The 22,727-nt window shown below is 47.5% G+C and overlaps 1 long non-coding RNA gene across 1 annotated transcript; it reads right to left on the bottom strand.

The window, feature by feature from the left end:
- Positions 1-16,106: 16,106 nt before the first annotated feature.
- On the bottom strand, positions 16,107-22,607 carry LOC119521448. The gene is made up of 3 exons (XR_005214356.1): positions 22,450-22,607; positions 16,845-17,135; positions 16,107-16,733 (listed from the first exon to the last, which is right to left on the bottom strand). It is a non-coding gene; the product is annotated as an uncharacterized LOC119521448 (long non-coding RNA).
- Positions 22,608-22,727: the final 120 nt, after the last annotated feature.

Genomic DNA, 22,727 nt, shown 5'->3' with positions numbered 1-22,727 from the left:
CTCCAAGAGTTAGGCAAAAAGGATTTTTCTTTTATAGAGAGGAGCAGACAAGACTAGAATGAAATGGGGAAGTGGGACGAAAGGGTGGCGTGATAAGATCAGAGACCAGAGACTGTTGTACGCTGAGGCCAGCCTGCAGGGAAGATGTGGGGAAATCGGAGCTCGTGCACTGCGCTGGGAGTGTAAAATGATGTCACCTCTGGCTGAGGGGGTTGTGGAGGGTTGGGGTGAGAGCTAAACTGTATTGAATTTCTTTTGAAATGATGAAAATGTCTTTTCACTGACAGCAGAGGGAATTCTCAACACAGAATGCATTGTCCCATTCTTCTGCTGGAAACCCTTCTGTGGTTTGCCTTTGTCTTCAGAACCGGGTCCAGTTGTGTTGGTGCAGCCTCTGCCATCCGACAAGGCCCTCGCTCATTCCACACCACCCTGGAGCCCCGGGCGCCAGCGGACACAACGTCCTGCGGTTCTCCAGGCGGACCACGTGCTTTCCGGCCTCTGGGCCTGGTCCTGCCCCTCCTCCACAGCTCCCCTGGTGCTCCTACAGCCTTGACTCCGGTGCTCCCTGGGTGGCCCCCACCCCATTTCCCTGCCCCTTCAGGCTTGGGAGTAGGAGTGACCATGACCTCTTAGCCATTGCCGGTCCCCAGGAGCCACAACAACCGTCGTTGGTTTCCTGAACCCTGCTCACACCCCTGCAAACCAGTCAATGCTGACTCAAACACCCCAAACCCACCGGGGTCTCTCTGTGCCTTCCCAGCCCTGACACAGTGTTTGATGACATTTATGAAGCATAATACAGGTACAGAAATGTGCCTACATCATAAATACGCAGCTTGACGAATTTTCTCAAACTCTGCACACCTGTTTAACCAGGACCCAGATCAAAAATAGAACATTATCCCAGTCCCCCCAAGCACCGCCTGCCTCCCCCTCCCAGTCCTCATCCCCCACGGGTGACCACTTCCTGACTGCTAACAGTTCCCCACCTTTGCACTGTGCATATAAATGCAATCATACACTGTGCACTCTTGTGCTGGCTTTTTATACTCAACATCCTTCGTGAGACTCATTCATATAGTTTCTTGAATTGTATTAAGTCGAACCATGTGAAGTCGCTGAAAGTCATTTCCTAGGGTTTGATCTAATAGATTGTCCTTCCTCATCAGTGTTCAGAATTTCATTGTTGGAACAGATCACAGTGGGTTCATCCAGCGGACTCTAATGGGCATTTGGGTTGTGTCCCCATGTTTGTGCTGTGCTTTCCTTGCAACAGACTTAAGAAGAAAGGGAAATATTTCTCCAAGCCATGTTTTTATCAAAAGTGTGAAAACAAACAACGGAGCCAGAGGGCAAGCATTTAAGCATTTGATGAAAATGGGAGGGGACCTACTGCTTTGGGGAAGTGAGGAATCTTCTCTGAATGGAATCTGCGGACTGTGACCTGCCGGCTTTTATATCTGAAGCTTTATATCCCCTGGTTGGAGACTGAGTTAGTGATTTTTGCTTCTCCGACTTGGCACACTCCTTGCCAATGGGGGCCAACAGCAGGAAGATCAAACACACACACACTCCCTGCAGATTGGAGGATCGATTGGGGCACACACGACATGTGGTGGGTGCTGTGTTCCCCCCAGATCCCCTCTTCAAGGTTAGCTCACCCATCTCTGGTTGCCAAGAATGTCAGCTGCTGGGGGCTCCCTGCTGAGTCCCTCCAAAGTCAGGCCCCTCCCAGGGGCTAAGGATGGGCTGGGACAGAGATCCGACCCCTTTGTTTCAGTTTGGGCCAGTCCAGCCTCAGAGCTCCCTGTGGGGTCTCAGGGTGGCCTCAGTTGCTGTCCCTCTGCCCGGTCCTGCCCTCCCCAACCCCTGCAAGCACGAGCTGAGAGGGCTCCCAGGTGAAACTCCTGCTGGCAACTCCCCGTCTCAGAGTCTGTTTCTGGGGAATCTAAGACACTGGGCAAACACAGAGTCACAGAACTAACCAGAACCAGCTTTGCTTGCCATGATGTCCTCCCAAGAGGCCACAGGCTTGGCACCCGCCTTGTGACCACAACCTGAAGACGGGGCATTGCTATGCTCTGCTTCTGTAGCAGAATAGTGAAGACCTGTGTCCTGGCCAGGGTTCAAATCCCAGTCCTGCCACCTCCTGGCTGTGTGATCTTGTGAAATTGCTGATCCTCTCTGTGCCTTCATTTCCCCATGTATAATGGGGATAATAATAATGCCTTCTCCTTAGGGTTATTAAATGAGTCCATAAAGCTTTTACATCTGAGGCTGAGCTGTTCCACAGACAAATGTCTCTACCCTTCCAGAGTAGGCAGGCCCCTGGGTCCCAAATTTCTGCTCCTAAATCTTAGGTCACTTCTCCTAATGACCAGCTGAACTTAAATTCAACCCTCCTGTATTTGCATCTGTCAAAGTGTCATAAAATTTCACATCACATTTAATTGACAATGAAAAATAAATTTAATTTTGTTTTAAAAAGAAAGGGGTGCTTAGGCAAACTGCCTCAAAAGTCCACAAAATCTTGCAATAGATTAAGAGGGCCACAGATGTACCAAAGAATCCTATCATACATAAGAGGCTGCAAACTTGAAGAAATGTTTATTGTAAAGGCAAAATTAAGTCCAAAAGTCACATGGGCTTTTTCTGGTAATAGCTTTGTTGAGATGTAATTAATATACCCCACAATTCCCCCACTTAAAGTGTGCAGTTCAGTGGTTTTAGCATATTCACCGAGCACCATCACCACAATCAGCATCTCAACAAAGCTGACATTCTTGGCAATCAGAGATGGGTGAGCTAACCTTGAAGAGGGGATCTGGGGGGAACACAGCACCCACCACATGACGTGTGTGCCCCAATCGATCCTCCAACCTGCAGGGAGCGTGTGTGTTTGATCTTCCTGCTGTTGGCCCCCATTGGCAAGGAGTGTGCCAAGTCGGAGAAGCAAAAATCACTAACTCAGTCTCCAACCAGGGGATATAAAGCTTCAGATATAAAAGCCGGCAGGTCACAGTCCGCAGATTCCATTCAGAGAAGATTCCTCACTTCCCCAAAGCAGTAGGTCCCCTCCCATTTTCATCAAATGCTTAAATGCTTGCCCTCTGGCTCCGTTGTTTGTTTTCACACTTTTGATAAAAACATGGCTTGGAGAAATATTTCCCTTTCTTCTTAAGTCTGTTGCAAGGAAAGCACAGCACAAACATGGGGACACAACCCAAATGCCCATTAGAGTCCGTTGGATGAACCCACTGTGATCTGTTCCAACAATGAAATTCTGAACACTGATGAGGAAGGACAATCTATTAGATCAAACCTTAGGAAATGACTTTCAGCGACTTCACATGGTTCGACTTAATACAATTCAAGAAACTATATGAATGAGTCTCACAAAGGATGTTGAGTATAAAAAGCCAGTACAAGAGTGCACAGTGTATGATTGCATTTATATGCACAGTGCAAAGGTGGGGAACTGTTAGCAGTCAGGAAGTGGTCACCCGTGGGGGATGAGGACTGGGAGGGGGAGGCAGGCGGTGCTTGGGGGGACTGGGATAATGTTCTATTTTTGATCTGGGTCCTGGTTAAACAGGTGTGCAGAGTTTGAGAAAATTCGTCAAGCTGCGTATTTATGATGTAGGCACATTTCTGTACCTGTATTATGCTTCATAAATGTCATCAAACACTGTGTCAGGGCTGGGAAGGCACAGAGAGACCCCGGTGGGTTTGGGGTGTTTGAGTCAGCATTGACTGGTTTGCAGGGGTGTGAGCAGGGTTCAGGAAACCAACGACGGTTGTTGTGGCTCCTGGGGACCGGCAATGGCTAAGAGGTCATGGTCACTCCTACTCCCAAGCCTGAAGGGGCAGGGAAATGGGGTGGGGGCACCCAGGGAGCACTGGAGTCAAGGCTGTAGGAGCACCAGGGGAGCTGTGGAGGAGGGGCAGGACCAGGCCCAGAGGCCGGAAAGCATGTGGTCCACCTGGAGAACCGCAGGACGTTCTGTCCGCTGGCGCCCGGGGCTCCAGGGTGGTGTGGAATGAGCGAGGGCCTTGTCGGATGGCAGAGGCTGCACCAACACAACTGGACCCGGTTCTGAAGACAAAGGCAAACCACAGAAGGGTTTCCAGCAGAAGAATGGGACAATGTGTTCTGTGTTGAGAATTCCCTCTGCTGTCAGTGAAAAGTCTGAACTACACGTGGAGATCTGCCTGGGACGTACCCTCCATTTTTGGTTCCCCTTCACCAACTATGCCTCTCTCCCATTCTCCACCCCCTGCCCACTCCCGCCGTTGAAATCCAGCTGACACTTCATTTGAACCATAAGCAAATGAATGGACAAACAATCAAAGACCCACCTTTTTTTATGCAAATGAATGGACAAACATTCATTTTTTGCAAATGAATGTTTGGCAAATGCATTTTTGCAAATGAATGTTTGCATTTTGCAAATGTATTTTTATTTTGCAAATTTTATTTTGCACATGCATTTTGCAAATTCATTTGCGTTTTGCAAATGCATTTTTATGCAAATGAATGGACAAACAAACAAAGACCCACCTTTTTTTATGCATTTTTTATTGTGAACTTTAACATATATATATACATAACAGTGATAACTTTCAAAATACAATTTAACAAGTAGTTAGAGAGCAAATTTCAAAGAATGTTATGGGTTACAGTTCCACAATTTCAGTTATTTCCTTATCATGAAATATAACATATATACAGAAAGGTGTTAGCTTTCAAAGTACAGCTCAACAAGCAGTTATATAGGTAATTTCAAAAAATGTTATGGGTTACAGTTCCAGTGTTTCAGTTCTTTCCTTATTGTGAAATACAGGATATATACAGAAAAGTGCTAACTTTCAAAGCACAATTCAATGAATAGCTATGGAGCAAATTTCAAAGAATGTTATTGTTTCACCATTTCAGTTATTTCCTTCTAGCTATTCTAATACCCTAGCATCTAAACATATATATGTATATGTTTAAATAAAGTTTCAGTATTCATAATCCTTTGTTAAATCCTATCTTGTCTGTTGCTATCCCTTCCTCTCGTTTAATCACTTTCTCGATCTTTAGAGGTGTCTAGGCAGTGACCACCCTAACTGAGTCATATTGAAAGAGGGTGTCAACACTATAGCGAAGGGGGCTGCATCTGATTATTGTTCTTAAGGAGGCTGTTGCCTCTGGGTTTTAGGACTTGTCTGGCATAGGAACACTCTGGTGGATTTCGGTTTCTGAGAGATAAAAAGTGAGAGAATATTTTATAGAATCTCAAACAGGGACCCAGGTATTTCATAACTACTCTTGGTAAGGGCATAGCATACTGTGGCTATTTGGGATATCTAGCTGGAGCTTGCATAAGAAAAATCTCTAGGATAGCCTCTCAACTCTATTTGAATCTGTTAGCCATTGTAACCTTATTTTTTTACCTTTCTTTTCCCCCTTTCAGTCAAGTAGGCATTTTCAAACCCTCAATGCCAAGGCCAGGCTCATTCCTGGGAGTCATGTCCCACATCACCAGGGAGATTCATTCCTCTGGGAGTCATGTCCCACGTTGATGGGGGGGGGCGGTTGGTTAATGAATTTATTTTCCAAGTTGGGCTTAGAGAGAGAAAGGCCACATCTGAGCAACAAAAGAGGTTCTCTGGCAGGGCCCCCCTGAGGAACTGGGGAAAATGCAGAAATGGTGGACGTCCCCACCTGGGTTATTACTGATAGTTTCATAAACATGGAGAACTAACAATTTAGTAGGCAGAGCCCTCTATCTTGGGGCTTACCCTTATGAAGCTTGCTACCGCAAAGGAGAGGCTGAGCCTCCATATAAACCTCTTTGTCGCTCAGATGTGGCCCTCTCTCTCCAGCTAAGCCAACTCAGCAGGTGAACAAACTGCCGTCCCCCCTACGTGGCACATGACTCCCAGGGGTGTAAATCTCCTTGGCAACACAGGACATGAGTCCCACGGATGAGCCTGGACCCGGCATCCTGGGATGAGAAAAGCTTCTTGATCAAAAGGGGGAAGCGAAATGATACAAAGTTTCAGTGGCTGAGAGATTCCAAATGGAGTGGAGAGGTCACTCTGGAGGGCATTCTTACGCGCTATATAGATATCCCTCTTTAGTTTTTAGTGTATTGGAATAGCTGGAAGGAAATATCTGAAACTGTGGAAATGCAACCCAGTAGCCTTGATTCTTAAAGACAATTATATAACTGCAGCCTACATGGTATGACTGTGTGACTGTGAAAACCTGTGGCTCACACTCCCTTTACCCAGTGTATAGAACAGATGAGTAGAAAAATGGGGCCAAAATGAAATGAAAATTAGGGTGGGACGGGCAGGATGGAATGCTTTGGGTGTTCTTTTTTACTTTTATTTTTATTCTTTAAAAATTTTTTTTTTGGAGTAAGGAAAATGTTCAAGAATTGGGTTGATGAATGTGCAACTACACGATGGTACTGTGAACGGTTGATTGTACACTGTGGATGATTGTATGGCATATGAATATATCTCAATAAAACTGAATTTAAAATTTTAAAAAGAAGTTCTCTGGAGGTATAATTATGGGAAGGCTTAGCCTCCCATTTATAACCCTAAGTTTCACAAGAGCAAGCCTTAAGTTGAGGGCCTGATTTATTAAGTAGTGGGTTCCTAATTTCACTTAATATATATTCTGTCCCAAGATAAACAGTTTCTCACATTATCTTCACTTAGTTGTACAATCATCATCACTCTCAATTTTAAACAATCATCATAAAATAAAACATCTCAGAGCTCTTATCAGTCACTAATTATTCATCTCTAATATTAGCATAGTGCTGGTAAGATATCCTTATTAAATATAGTCTATAATATGTAATGGGTAGTTTTTCCATATACCACTCTGTTGTTAACTCTTTGTACCAGTGTCGTACCTTATAAGTAGATCATGCTAACACTTATTTATGTTTGTGGTGCTACTCTGTGGGTTAAATGCCTTTAAACAACCATTTACAGACATGTTTGCCTTCAATGAATCACTGATACTTATAATTCCATTAATGAACCATAGTCACACCTGATGATTAGCATACCATTATGTTCACCCTCATTATCATATCTGTACATATTAGATTATCATTCCCCCTTCACTAGCTTCTGTCTATCTCACGTCCCCTACATCCTACATTATAAGACACTTATTTTACATTGTTCACGGAGTTCACATTAGTGGTAACATGCAGTATCTCTCCTTTTGTGTCTGTCTTATTTCGCTCAGCATTATGAAAGACCCACCTTTTTGCACCCCTCTTCAAGTAGAAAGCAATCCCCATTCCTGGGACACGTAGGATGCTGTTTCCCCTTTTCTTGTGGCCTTGATAACATTTATCTGCTTTACTGGTCTGTACATTTCCCAAGCACAACACCAGGCCTGACTCAACCAGCACATCCCCTGCCAGGGAAGGAACTGATTTTTCATTGAATTTATTCTCTGTGCCAGGGACTTTGTGCATCTTGTATCACTGAGTCCTTATAATGCAATATAATAAGGTTGCAGTTATCATCACCATTCCATGGAGGGAGAAAACAGGACCAGAATTGCAAAGGTACGTGCCCAAGGCTGAGACAGAGATGGGGAGAGGGACGCTGTGGTCAGCCAAGTAAGCCCAGGACGCTGAAGTCTGAGCTGCTGGAGAACATGTGTATATTCTATAGGCCTGGCATTTTCTAGGAGGACAGCTTTGTAGTTTGCTTTTTTACAGTAAGAAAAAAATACGCTTTTAAGTGGCATGGAGCACAGAGAAGGGAGCAAGCAGATGTGTGGGGATGCTTTTAGGAGAGTTCATCGGAGCTGGGTGGTGAGGGGCGATTCAGAGATCACCAGAGAGAAGGTGTTCTAGTTTGCTAATGCTGCTGGAATGCAAAACACCAGAAATGGATCAGCTTTTATAAAGGGGGTTTATTTGGTCACACAGTTATAGTCTTAAGGCCATAAAGTGTCCAAGGTAACACATCAGCAATCGGGTACCTTCACTGGAGGATGGCCAATGGTGTCCAGAAAACCTGTTAGCTGGGAAGGCACGTAGCTGGTGTCTGTTCCAAAGTTCTGATTTCAAAATGGCTTTCTCCCAGGACGTCCCTCTCTAGGCTGCAGCTCCTCAAAAATGTCTCTCAGTTGCTCTTGGGGCATTTTTCCTCTCTTAGCTTCTATGGAGCAAGAGTCTGCTTTCAACAGCCATCTTCAAACTGTCTCTCATCTGCAGCTCCTCTCTCAGCTCCTGAATGTTCTTCAAAGTGTCCCTCTTGGCTGTAGCTCCTCTTCAAAATGTCACTTTCAGCTGTACTCAGTTCCTTCTGTTTGTCAGCTCATTTATATGGCTCCAGTGATTTAATTTAGACCCACCCTGACTGGGTGGGGTAACACCTCCATGGAAATTATCCAATCAGAGTCATCACCCACAGTTAGGTGGGACACATCTCCATGGAAACACTCAAAGAATTACAATCTGATTAACACTGATAGTCTGCCCACACAAGATTACATCAAAGATAATGGCATTTGGGGGGCCATAATACATTCAAACTGGCACAGAAGGAAGGGAAGCCTTTGGAGATGGGGCTGGGGCTTAGGATAGGCTGGGAGAATTGGGATGCTAGCTAAGCCCAGCCATGCAACAAGTACTAAGTGAGCTAAATCCTGGGGATGCAGCAGGGAACAAGGCAAAGTCCCTGCCCTTGGGGAGCTGACATCTGGTGGGGAGACAACATAGTAAAGAAGTAAATGCAGGCTCTGTCAGCCAATGGTCAGTGCTACCGAGGAAAAGGAAGCAGGGAGGTGAGAAACGTTGGCGTGCTGGGAAGTCAGGGGGCCCTCCCGGAGGAGGTGATGCTTCAGCAGACCTGGAGGAGGTGAGAGAAGGAGGCGTGTGCAGACCTAGACAGAGGGTGCAGCCAGGGCCAAGGCTGGACCCAGTGTCCACGCTGAGGCTGGAGTGTGGCCAGGCATGTTCGAGGAACAGACAGCAAAGAGAGGGTGCAGCTGGAGGAGGAGGAGTGAGGGGAGAGGGTGGGAGATGGGGGCAGAGTGAGTCGGGGAGAGGAGTGGTGGGATGACATGTGGGCATGGGGTAGACTTTGGCTTTTATTCTCAGACAGATGGGAGCCTCAGGAGGACTTTGATCAGAGAACAGACAAGATATGTCTTAGTTTTAGTAAAATCCCCGTGGCTAGGAGTGGGGAAAAGACCCAGGTGAGAGGGCAGGAGCTGGGAGGCCAGTGAGGAGGCCTCTGCAGTGACCAGATCAGAGGAGATGGTGCTCAGAGCAGGGCATCTCCAGTTCCCCAAAACTGGAGCAACCCAGGTGTCCATCAACAAGGGAATGGATTAAAAACAATACAGATGGCAAATCCATACAATGGACCACTGCTCATCGGTAAAAGAAATGATAATGCAACCATACAGATGAATCTCAAAATCATTATGCCAAATAAAAGAAGGCAGATGAAGACAAAGAGTGCCTACTGTGTGGTTCCATTTATATAAAACTCTAGGAAATGCAAAGCAAGCTATAGTGACTGAAAGCAGATTGCCAAGTTAAAGCAGTGTAAAACAACGTCAACCATTTATTATTATTTTCTTTCCCAATTCTGGGGTTCGGCAGGGCTCAGCAGGGTGGTTCCCACTCAGGGCCTCTCTGGGATGAGGTCGGGAGCAGGGGAAGGGACAGGAGAGTAGAATTACCAAGGGGCACAGGGAAATTTTTGGGGGTGATGGGTATGTTTGTTATCTTGATTGTGGTGTTGGTTCCACAAGTGTATACACATAGAAAGACTCACCAAGTTGTACACTTTAAGTATGTAGAGTTTATTGGATGTCAATCATAACTCAAAAAAAGCTGCAAGAGAGCAAAAAGGAAAAAAGTGGTCAGATTCTTGGTGATAATCTGGAGATAGAGTTAGCAGGATTTGTTGACAGTGTGAGGGAAACAGAGGAGCTGAGGATGACTCCCAGGTGGAGGAAGGGTTGACTGAGGGTGATGGGAGGCATGGCAGAAAAGAGGCCACAGGGAGGTGCTGGGCGGGGCAGGGTGGAGATGACAAGGTTGAGGGGCCTGTGGGTCCACAGGTGGCAATGAGCAGGAGACAGTTGCATGAATGGGCCTGGGGCTCAGAAGGGAGGTGGGGACAAGAGAAGGACACCTGCTAAGCAGGGTGGGGTGGAGGGCAGGGGTGTGCCAGTTATCAAGAGCTGAGCGGAGCTGCCAGTTGTCAAAGGTTGAAGAGCTGATGACACACTAAGCCCAAATGAAGATAACAATGAAGACTTGAATCACTTACTGGGACGGTACAAGCCAGAGGCTAACCCGGAGAAAAAGCACCGGCTCCCGGCTGCTCCGTGTTCCCGCAGGGAACAGAGCCACCAAGTGCGGGTCAGATGGATCAGGGCAGATGTGGGGGCCCCGTGAGGCCATCTCACTGATCTCAGTGCCAAAGGAGCCCCGAACAAAAGGCTCCTGCAGATTTTTGGATCTGGAGACTGGGAGAAGGGAGGCTAGGTGTGGAAAAGTACCGAGTCAGAGTGGAGAAAGGTGACTTCAAGGCCTCTCCCTCTTTCCCCCATAGGAGGTCCCAGCAGAGGCCTCTGGGCAGCCCCAGGTTGGGAGTCAGCTCTGGGTAAGAGCTCCAGGGGCCGGGGGCCTCAGTCACGGACTGTGACTCCCTTCAGAGACTGCAGTCACTGGCCAGGCACCACGTCCAACATGGGCAGGCGGCTCTCCCCGGCCGGGCCTGCCAGGCGAGGCCTCCATAAATGCTTATAGTTGAGCCTGAAAAATCACGTGTAGGATTTTGGCCAGGAGCCGACTCCTCATGGTAAACTGTCTCTCTGAAAAATATGAAAAGCCTGATTCGTAGTATGCCTCTGTTTCCTAGTGCCACCTAACAGAACCACAAACTGGATGGCTGAAAACAACAGAGAGTTATTGTCGTACCCTCCTGGAAGCCAGACGTCTGGAATCGAGGGGTCGGCAGGGCCCTGCTTCCTCTGAAACCTGTAGGGGAGAAGCCATCCCGGCCTCTTCCAGCCTCTGTTGTTTGCTGGCAATCCTTGGCATTCTTTGGCTGCGGATGCACCTGCCTCTGTCTTTACGTGCCCTTCTCCCCTGCGCCCGTCAGCGCTGCTTCTTCCTTCTTTCTAAAGACACCACTCAAATCGGATTAAGGGGCCATATTGCTCCAGTGTGATCTCACTTTACTCATCTCTTCAAGGACCCTATTTCCCAATAAGGTCACATTTACAGGTACTGGGGATAGGACTTCAATATATCTTTTGGGGGAACAGAATTCAACCCATAACAAAGTGTGCCAGTTTGGATGTATTATTATTCCAGTTTGCTAATGCTGCCTTATGCAAAATACCAGAAATGGATAGGCTTTTATAAAGGGGGGTTATTTGGTTACAAAGTTACAGTATGAAGGCCATAAAGTGTCCAAGGTAAGGCATCAACAGTCGGGTACCTTCACTGGAGGATGGCCAATGGCGTCTGGAAAACCTCTGTTACCTGGGAAGGCACGTGGCTGGTGTCTGCTTGCTCCCAGGTTGCGTTTCAAAAGGGCGTCCTCCAAAATGTCAATGTCAGTTTCCAACAGCCGTCTTCAAAACGTTTGTCTCAGCTACAGCAGCGAGCTCTTTATGCCTGAGCTTACATAAGGCTCTAGTAAACTAATCAAGGCCCGTGCTGAGTGGGTATGGCCACACCTCCATAGAAATACTGAACCAATAGGTTCCAACCTAATCCACACTAATACATCTGCCCCCACAAGACTGCATTAAAGAATATGGCTTTTTCTGGGGGACATAATATATACAAACCAGCACAATTGTGTCCCCCAAAATGGCATGTTTTTTGATGCAATTTTGTGGGGGCAAAGGTATTAGTGTTGATTAGGTTGGAATCTTTGGATTAGGTTGTTTCCATGGAGATGTGACCCACCCAACTGTGGGTAATACCTTTGATTAGATTATTTCCATGGAGGTGTGGCCCCACCCATTCAGGGTGGATTTTGATTGATTTACTGGAATATTTTAAAAAGAGCCACGCAGGCCCAGATGTTTGCTGCAGCTTAGAGAGACATTTTTGGAGATAGCCATTGAAAGCAGACTTTTGCTAGTCCAGAGTTTGCCTGGGAGAAACTAAGGGAACACCCCCAGATGCCTAGAGAGAAATATCCTGGGAGAAAGCCCTTTTGAAACCAGAAACCTGGAGCACATGCCCGCCACATGCCTTCCCAGCTGACAGAGGTTTTCTGGACACCATAGGTGTTCTCCAGTGAAGGTGCCCTATTGTTGATGCTTTGCTTGGACACTTTTATGGCCTTAAGACTATAACTTTGTAACCAAATAAAGCCCCTTTTTAAAAGCCAATCCATTTCTGGTATTTTGCATAATGGTAATGGCAGTATTAGCAAACCGGAACACACAGTGTTTGTCAACTTCCATGTAAAAACTCCCACTCCAGCCGATTCCAAGCTGCCAGTGGCTTAACAACTGGCTCGACTCCCTGAATATTGAACAGCTCAACCGAGGTGGAGTGAGCCAGCTCCAGTAAACCACTGGAGGCAGTGAAGGGGGAATAATCCTGAAAAATAACATCCAGCAACGCATCACGTGCCCTGCCTCATTCAGAATTACACAGGGCTCTCCAGAGAAACAGAACCAACAGGCCATGTATGTATGTAAACATTATTTGATTTATTATGGGAATTGGCTCACACGACTGCGGGGATTGGCAAGCCTGAATTCCTGGGGGCAGGCAGCAAGTTAGGACCTCCAAGGAAGATTTCGATGACCCCCCCGGAGAAGCTGGCTGGCTGAAGGAGAGAAGGAAATTCTTTCTGACTGCCAGAATCATCAGTTCTCCCTTTAAGATCTTCAGCCGATTGGATGAGACTTCTCTCATTGCCAAAGGCAATCTCCTGTGTTGATTGTAGATGTCATTAGCTGTAGATGCAATCCACTGACTAATGATTTAGAGCCACAAAGTATCCTCACAGTAACCATCAGGCCGGCGCTTGCATGACCATAACCCAGCCAAGCTGGCACATGAACTCAACTGTCACACTCCCCTTCTCTTGGAGGAGAAAACAGAGACTGAGAGGCCCTTTGCTCAAAGCCACAGGGACCAGCAAGGAGAGTGTGGGATTCAAACCCAGGCAAGTCTGCAATCGAGGGGTTGGCAGGGCCACGCTCCTTCTGAAGCCCATAGGGTTCTGGCGACGGCTTGCTGACAACCCCAAACGCCATCTCTGCCTCCATCACACAGCCCCCTCTCTCTCTGTCTCCACAACAGTTGTCTGTCTTCTCTGTCCAAATTTCCTCTCCTTATAGGGCCACTGGTCCTATTGGGTTAGGGCCACCCTGATCCAGTTTGACCTCATCTTAATTGAGAACATCTCCAAAGAGCCTACTTACAAATAAGTTTGCAGGCATAGGACTGGCAGCTAGGACTTAAACATGCCTTTTGGGGGGACACAGACAAAGCCAATGCTCCAGTTTCTTGATCACCGTGCCCAGAAGCTCCCCTTACTGAGCTCCCCCACCCAGGTGAGAACCCATCTGTTCTCAGAGTGTTATTCCTGACGACAACCCTATGAAGTAGATTCTATTATTATCCCCATTTTAGAGATGGCTAAACTGAGGTTAGAATGTACTTCCCCAATGGCTCATGGCCAACTAATAGTGAAGGCAGGAAGTGCCCCCACGTGTGCTGGCTCCCACAGTCAGCTCCAGAAGCAGCGTCTCCCCCAAGCTCAAGGGCTCCACCCTCCACCCTTAATTCAGATTATGGAATCTTTATCACCCCTACTGGGCAGCGTTTCATGCCAACACAGAAGCAACCTCCTTCCCATAAGCTCAACCTGCCTGTGGCCCACAAGTGGTTTCCAGAATAGACCGTGCTACCACGCTTATGTCATCGCCATTTCCCCACATCGTTACATTCATCGTGATTGTTTTGCTTCGGGTTCTCGGACCCTCACAAGAGAAAGTGTTGCAGAGAAAGAAACTGGCTGTCACAGAGGATGTGGCTTGGCAGGCCACAAGGCAGGGAGGCACAAACCCTCCCTGTGGCTAGCGCCTCCCCGTCAGGACCCCTCCAGCACACGGCTGCCCCCGCCGAAAGGAGGGACGGCACCCACCGCTCATTCAGGACCCTAAGTCAGGGGAGCCTGAGAAAATCCATCTCCTCTGGGGGGTCAAAGCTGTGAGCGGGGAACTTGCAGGGGAAATGGGAAGCCACGTCTGTGGAGAAAGCCAGTCTGTAGGAGAGATACGAATGAATCCAGCGCACGGAGACAGGCAGGTGCAAGAGAAAGAGAACAAATCCCCAAGGTCATTTGAGCCTCTGTTCCAAGTGTCCCTGAGACCCCACCCCTAGCTTGGGATTCCAATATTAAAAATTTCCCTTTTTTCCTTCAAGTACTTCAAATCAGGTTCCTTCCATTTGGACCTAGTCTCTTCTTATTAAGAGAGGGAACCCTCCCAGCCCCACCCAGGATGAGGTCCCTATTCTACCAGCTGGGGGCCAGCATCCATCAATATCCCCTTCCCCCCTGTGGAGGCCACAGAGGGTGCTAACCTGGGATCCCCAAGTGCTGTAGATGGGGTGGAGTCCCGATCTCCTGCACTCCGGCCCCCAGAGATGGAAGACCCAGCCCTGAACCCCTTATCAGGACAAACCCCCATCCTGCCATTGCCCTTACCCAATATACACACCTCCAGGAAGCGCCATGCACCTAGAGCACAATGTAAGTGGCTCCCACGGAGCTGTGCAAGGTGACCTGGGGGGGAGGGGGTTGGAGGGTGTACAAACTGGATAAAGGGGGTGTACCCCCCTGTATTAGCTTCCAGAGAAATGTGTGGCAGGATGCACAGGATGGCTGGCATAATAATAACAAAAACTTCCATTTCTCACTCATTACAGCCCGAATGGCAGGGCTGGAGTCAGGCAGCAGGAAGAAGAATTCAATAGCAAGTAGAGTGGAGCAGCGAGGCGGGAAGCGGGGAGGTCAGCTGGAGGCCACTTCGGGCCTCTGGACAAAGAGCAGGGGGTGCCCTGAGCACATCCTGAAGGATGAGAGCCATTCCCACGGCCACATGTGTCAGGGGTTCTGACCAGCTCCCTGGAGAGCAGGCACTGGGGGCTGAGAGCGGAAACCGCTGGGTTTCCTTTTACAGCTGGAGAAAGGGGGAAGGGTGTGCCAGGGCAGGGAACAGCAGGGCCAGAGGCATGGCTGCAGCCTTCTCACTGTATCCCCAGCTCTTGCCTCTTCTCGTTCCAACCCATCAGGCAGTCACGTGACTGGGAGAATTATCCTTCAGAAGGCACAGCTTGATCCTATACTCATCCATGTTCTTCCCCACACTCAACAGCTGAAGTTGGCAGGATCGCAGTCAGATTTATAGGTTTAAATCTATAGGTTTATAGGTTTAAAGCCCCTACCTCAAAGCAAGTTTTCTCAACGTTGCTTACTCGTTGGAACCATGTGGGGAGGCTTAAAAATTACCACTCAATGGAGAAACAAACTGTGAAGCTGGCATACAATGGAAAATTACCCATCAGCGATAGAAGGCAACAAAATAGTGAGACATGAAACCATATGGCTGAATCTCAAAAACATGATGCTGAGTAAAATGAGTGCTCAAAGTGTACCCCAGAGAATATGTTCAGTGTGATTCTATTGATACAAAGCACTAAGAAAGACAAATCTAATCTAAACAACAAAACAAAAATCAGTGTTTGATGGTGGTGGGGAATTAATTGCAAAAAGGAACAAAGGAATCTTTGGGGGTAATGAAAATGTCCTATATCTAGATTCTAGTGGTGGTTACATCCTAATGTACACTTTATAAACGGGTGCATTTTGATGTATGTAAATTACACCTTGGTAATGTTGATTATAAAAAATATACCCTGGCTCCACCTTCAGAGATCCTGATTTGATTGGGCTAGAGAGCAGCCTGGGCACCGGAATTTTAAAAAGCTCCCCAAGTGATTAGAATGCGTCTCTGAGCAGTGGCTCTCCACATGTGCCCCCACAGATGTGCATCAGAATCATGGAACACTTGTCAATGCAGATTCCTGGGTCACTGATGTTGTAGGTCTGGGGTGGGACTGGGAGCCTTGCTTTAACATGTTTCTAGGTGATTCTCCTGATGTCCTAGAAACTGAGAGCCATTGGCTTAGTGCGTGCTGTGCTTTGGGCCCCACCCCAGGGAAAACCAGGGACTAAGGAGATGAAGGCAGAGCTGGGCCCTGCTGTGTGCCCTTGAACCAGTCTCCAAACCTCTCTGACCCTTTTTCACTATACATGTCAGAGCCAGAGCTGCCCACTACAATGGCCACTAGCCACGTGTGGCTATTGAACACTTGCAATGCAGGTGGTCCGCTTTGAGATGTGCTGTGAGGGTAAAACACACACTGAGTTTGGAAGGCTTAGTGCAAAAAAAGGCATGTAAAATATCTCATTAATAATTGTTTATATTGATTACATGTTGGAATAGTAATATTTTTGATAAATAAAATATATTATTAAAGTTAAATTCACCAGTTGCTTTTTACTTTTTAATTAAGTACTAAAACATTCTTAAATACACATATAACTTGCATTATATTCCCATTGGACGATGCTGCTTCAGGCTGCAATGACGCCTACTTCCCAAGGACCGGTGCATGACTCAGTTTGGCCTAAGGATACGTGTAAAGGAGATTGAATTTTAAAAGTTGAAAACACAAGAATTTGATAAACTACAGTAAAGAGTAAAATAGTAATAGGGAGCACGTGCTTATGAAGCCTACCTCATTAAATCTGCCAGCATCTCGGTGAAGGAGTGTATTAGTTTAGTTATCTGCTGCTGTGGAAAAAAGTATTCTAATAAATAAAGGAATGAGCACTTATTACCTCACTGTGGGTCAGGAATTTGGGTAGTTCTGGCTCAGAGGCTCTCATGAAGTGACAATCGAGATGAAGTCTAGAGCTGCAGTTCACTTAAGGCTTGACCCGGCAAGCGGATCTGCTTCCAGAATGGCTCATTCCCACGGCTGCTGGGCAGATCTCAGGGGTCTGGACCCGTGGTCCTCTCTGCAGGGCTGCTTTTAAGAGAGAGGAGAGGCAGAGAAGAAAACTTGGGGCTGGAGCAGTGGAGAGGGGAGGGCTGTGAACTGTCCTTGGAGTGCTGGGTGCCCGCCTCGGATGTGGGAGGAGCGGGAGATCGGGAGGATGTGGGAGGTTGGCGGGGGGTGGGGGCTCCCCCGGCTTCCACTCCTCCCGCCTTCCCTGCTGGAAGTTTTGTTACTGACAGAACAGGCCAGAGTTTCGCAGCAAAATGTCATGATCCCATGTTTCAGCATAGAGAAACAAAAAATCAACCCTGAGAAGGTCAAAACTTTAAAACCTGGAACAGAAGGTGGGAATAATAGGATTATTCATAAAACAGCAGAGGAAATCATGCAATGTTTTGGAAGAGCCCCAGGGCCCTATGACGTAACTCCTCCTCCTGCACTTGACCCGGGCTTCCGGACAGGAACAAGAGGTACGGATCCTGATTGGTCAAAGCCTGAGCCAATCGTGATGCTTCCATCTGCGGGCCAGGGCATGTGACCTGGTTCTGGCCAATGCTGAGTGAAGGGAAGTCTGCTGGGGCTGATGGGAAAAATTTTCTTAGATCTTGAAGAGAACTAGAAGTTCTCATCTTCTGCCTGTGGTGGTTGGTTGGCTGGAGCATCAAGAAAGGTGGCAGCCATCCTGGACTGTGAGAGGAGGCCACCTGGGAGGACAGCCTGAGAGATGCAGAACTTGGGTGTCCCGTGATATCACTGAGCCAACCCAGGAACTGCCCTTTCATTGGAATCCCTGCTGCATACCTGTCTGAGTTTTCAACCGTTTTGAGTTGGATTATCTATTTATTTGCAGCAAAAACTGCTGATTCTCTAATCTAGACAGAATGTGGGAACAATTGAGCATGGGATGGGACAAAGGAGCAGGGACACAGGAGACAATGGGAAATGGCCATTAAACGGTTTTAAAATGTCGGACGGAGACTAAGGGGAAGAAAGAGGCCCCAGGATAGACTTGAAGACTGGAGATGTCACTGGTCACCATGGTAGGCTTCTCAACTTTGCCAGAAAAAAATGTTTTTCAAATGTCAACCTCTGAGAGGGGGGGCAATGTGCAGATGTGGATTTTTCCAAGATTTGGTAAAGCCAAATGTCACCATTAACCCCCAGATGAGATACAGTTTAAGGTGACGTTGAATTGAGTCCTAAAATCTAGCAGAGACTCACAGGCATCCCAGCAGGGCCCAAACCAAACTTTTCATTTTCCTGTCCTGCTTTGTTTCTTTATCTTGATAGATGCAAAAGATTGCATGCTCCCTGTTCTGTTCTATGAATAATCCTATTATTCCCGTCTTCTTTTCCAGGTTGTGAAGTTTTGACCTTCTCGGTTGGTTTTTTGTTCTCTCTATGCTAAAACATGGTTTTATGACATTTTACCGTGAAACTCGAGGCTGTTCTGTCAGTAACACAACTCTCAGCAACAGAACAAAGAGAAAATGTGCCCTTTTCTGGGACTGCAGAAAAGTAGATGTTCTTTGCCTGGGGGAACTCTCCTTGTAGATGTATTTTTAACTAAAAGAGTCTTATAAGACACTCTTATAACCTGACGTTACTGCATTCCACGAGAGCCACCTTTAACCTCCCAAAGCCTGACTCATCTTAGTTGTTTGTTCCTTGTAATAAAACCTACAGTGGCATCCCTTTTCCTGAAAAGTGTACCTCCTTGCAGGTCTTCATCAACACTTCTCTCTTCTCTCACCCTCATAGAGCTAAAAATAACACCCTTAACTCTGTTAGCTTGATTTGAACAAAGATTGTCCCTAATCTTATCTGATTTAAACTACTGTTTTCCCTCCTGTTGATATATGGGCTGTGGCTGAAACAGCCAGGTGAGAAAATTGTTTTCACCCAGGAAATGCTATTACAATTGTGCTTTCTGAATGTTTTGAGGATGGATCTGGTGCCATGACATTCTTGTGTGTCTGATTTGATTGGATTAATTCAATTTCGGAGAAGCCAAAGAAGACAGGCCCATTCCAGGGAAAGATAGTGGGGTACAGTGGGGTGCCCATGGATGGAGAAGAAAGCTGACTCCTTCAGGCCACCAGACTCTGGGAGAAGCAAGCCTTGCCAACATCTTGATTTTGGACTTCTAGCCTCAAAACTGAGCCAATGAATTCCTGTTGTTTAAGCCAACCACTGTGTGGTATTAGTCATAGCAGCCTGGCAAACTATGGCAGAGGCTGAGCAAGCCAAGCTGCAATCTAAAGCTCCTGTGGCATTTTCTCTTCAGCTCCCTGCAGTCACAGGGAACCTCACTTCTGGCATTTCCCTGGGTAGGTAGGGCCAGCTTTGCAGAAAATGACCCAGATAACCTCTGGTTTCTTGGCACCACTTTCCTTCTGGCAACTGGGTTGAGATTTGGAATCCCAGTGAATAATGCCCTTCTTCCTGGCTGTAAGGCAGAACCAATTGAGAGCTGCAGGAGTAAGAGAGATGGGGACCTAAATAATAAGCAATACCTGGGACCATGGCTTAGCTGTGGCCCAAAGGATTTGTCATCACCGACTCCCTCTGCTCCCAACCAGAACAGTTTAACTTAGGACATGAATGTGGCTGCCTGTGACAGATTCAAAATAATAATGGCTTACATTACTTAGAAATGCCTTTTTCTCTCCAGTGACAGTCCCAGCTGGTATGGCCGCTCTGCTCTGTCAAGGCCTCAGGGACTCAGGCTGCTCCATCCTGTTCTCCGCAGTTGTCCCCATGGCCCAAGACACCTCCCCACCGTGTCCCCACCCAAGCCGAGGGAAGGGGAAACAAGAAAGGGAGGCTTTCCTCCTTTAAGGGCTTCACCTAGAAAACTGGAGTTCTGTTAGTGAAGGAAGAGAAGGGAGATTGGGGGGTGGGGGTGGGGGTGATCCACAGGAGCAAGAAAATATTGACTTGGTGGGGAAAAAAGAAACCATTCTAAGCATTTCAAGCAGGAAGTGACTTGGCAGGAATTAGGCTTACAAAACAGTTGGAAGTTCTAGGAAATTAAGGGCAGAAGACACAGGCAATCAGGAAGTGCAGGTATTGCAAGAAACCACCACTGACATTCTCAGCAGCCTGTAGCATCTAAGTGGGTGATTTACATTGTCACGTCTCTTCTGTTCACATCCCACTGGCCATTGAGAAATGTATTCCAGGAAGCCAGGTGCCCAGCTAAAACTCCTCTAACTGAAAGAGAGGGCTGATAGATTTTGGGTTGGGGGGTTCGGCACACCACTAGCTTCTCCATCACATAAATTCACCCCCAACAGCTGCAAGGCCCTCCCTTCAGGGACAGACCCTTTATCATCTGACAGGAGGGGACAGACCAAAATGTATCCTTTCCAGACGTAGGCAAATCCAAACACAGGAGAGAAACAGTCTGAGCTAGGCAAGCTCAGTTTCTCCCAAACTCCAATCCCATAAGAGGGAGATAGGGACAAAAGCCAAGAGCCTTACTGTAACTCTGATTTCTAACTGGGCACGTCAGCATTTTAGGTGAGATAAGTCTTTGTGGCACGGAACACTCCCACTTATTGCAGAATGTTTAGCATTCCCGGTCCCTGCCCAATAAATGTCTGCACTGTTTCCATCGTCAGGCACTGGAACACCACGCTGTAGGCAGGTATTTCCAAAACCCCTGGAAGGGAAAGGAGATGCCTCTGATTGGAAACAATCAATCACTGGGAAGTCCTTCCGATGGAAACGCCAACTGTGAGACAAGGCTTCCGCCACCCAATCAAATAGCCCTCCCTTATAATACACACCACACACACACACACACACACACACACACACACACACACACACACAGAAGGCGAGAAAGAGGGCCTGACGTTGTGCCTCAGGAACTTCATTGTCCCAGGATGACTGGAAGGAAATGAGACAGGCTTGGAGGCTTGGGATGGAGGTGACTTTGTAGATGGGGGAACAGGAAACGAAGTGGGACCAGGGGGGATTTAATCTAGGCCATGGGGAGCCAAGAGGAGGTTTCTCAAAGGAAACTCCAGGTGCTGTTATCCAGAGAAAGGAGAGTAAATGCTGGGGCAGCCGAAACCACAGAGCCCCAGTTGAGATGGCAGCTATTAGTCACGTTGCAATTATTTCCTTATTGTGCAGTGGGATGATCAGAGAAGTCATAAAGGAGGCAGTTTGGCTTATGCTAATAAAGAAATAAACAAGTCATCTGATAATGACTATTTTTAGAGATTTGTGGAGGAGACTTTGCCCCTGGATGGAATCTTGATGTCTCCGGAAGGGAAAAACATGAACTTCTGAGTCAGACAGATCTGAGTTCAAATCCCAGTGACTCACACATTCACTCATTGCAAAAACTTTTATCGAGCACCTGTGATGTGCCAGGCACTTTTCTAATCACTAAGGACACAGCTGTGACCCAGACAAAATCCCTCCCATCCTGGATCTGACACTCTGGTTGGGGAGAGGGGGTGGAGGGCAGAGGAGGGGGGGAGAGATAATAAACAAGTGGACAAAGAAATAAATAATTTAAGATTGTAATAAATATTGTAAAGAAAATAAAACAGAATAATAGTGCAACACAATCAGCCATGAGATGGTTTATGTAAGGTGCTGAGAAGAGAGGATAGCAAGTGCAAAGGCCCCAGATGTGGGAGCCTGCTTGGCTCCCTCCAAGACAGAAAGCCACTGTGAATAGCTGTGTGATGTTAAGCCAGTTATATCACCTCTCTGGGCCACTAGAAAATGAGGACAGTCATACCTACCCCTCAAGGCTGCCAAGAGGATTAAATCAGACAACAATTTTAAAGAAATTTAAAATTGCCTTGAAAACAATTTTAAAGTGCTAATTTTATAATTAGAAAATCATTTTACTGTGCCTGGCCTACAGTAGGTATCCAGTAAATACCAGCTTTTAGTTGGAGTAATACAGTTATTAATTTAAGAAAGAGAGAATGGGCCTAGAAGGTCAGAAAAAAGAAAGGAGCTTTGCAGTTTTATCCTCTGAGACTCTAAAATACAGGAAAGAGTTTGGGAGCGGCCCCAGCAAGGGCTTCTGAGCATGCCTCCGGCAGCCTGCGCACCAACAATCATAATTAGCATTATTTTAATAGCTCCCGCCATTCACTGCGCACCTGCCAAGTGCCAGTCCTGGGCTGGGCCCCTCACATCCAACGGTCCCTTCCGATCACAGGGCAGGCACTATTATTAATTTCCCCGTTTGACAGCAGAGAAAAACCGAGGCTCAGAGCCGACTGTCACAGAGCAGGGCAGAGCCAGGAGGCCAGCACGAGGCCCGCCGCCACCTCCCACCTGCTGACCTTCGGCCGATCCTCACCTCTGAGTGGGATGACGGGAGCGGCAATTCGGCCCCACGCTCCAGCTTCATCATCCTCCCGGCCTGGGGGGTGGAGGAAGGGAGGGGGTCGAGCGAAACCCCAGAGCCCCCTCTCCAGGAACTCTGCCCCATCCTGCTCCCCACTCACCATCACCACGACCCCCATGCTAGAAAAGGGCGCAGGCCTGGAGGTGACATGAGCTGGAGCCCAGGGCGGGGCCCGGGTGTGGCCGGGGCAGGGGGCGGGGCAGGGGCGGGGCTAGTACCGGGGCGGGGTC

The sequence above is a fragment of the Choloepus didactylus genome, chromosome 27 (assembly GCF_015220235.1).
Source record: "Choloepus didactylus isolate mChoDid1 chromosome 27, mChoDid1.pri, whole genome shotgun sequence".
Taxonomy (NCBI): Eukaryota; Metazoa; Chordata; class Mammalia; order Pilosa; family Megalonychidae; genus Choloepus; species Choloepus didactylus.
This window is presented reverse-complemented; position numbering and strand designations above follow the sequence as displayed.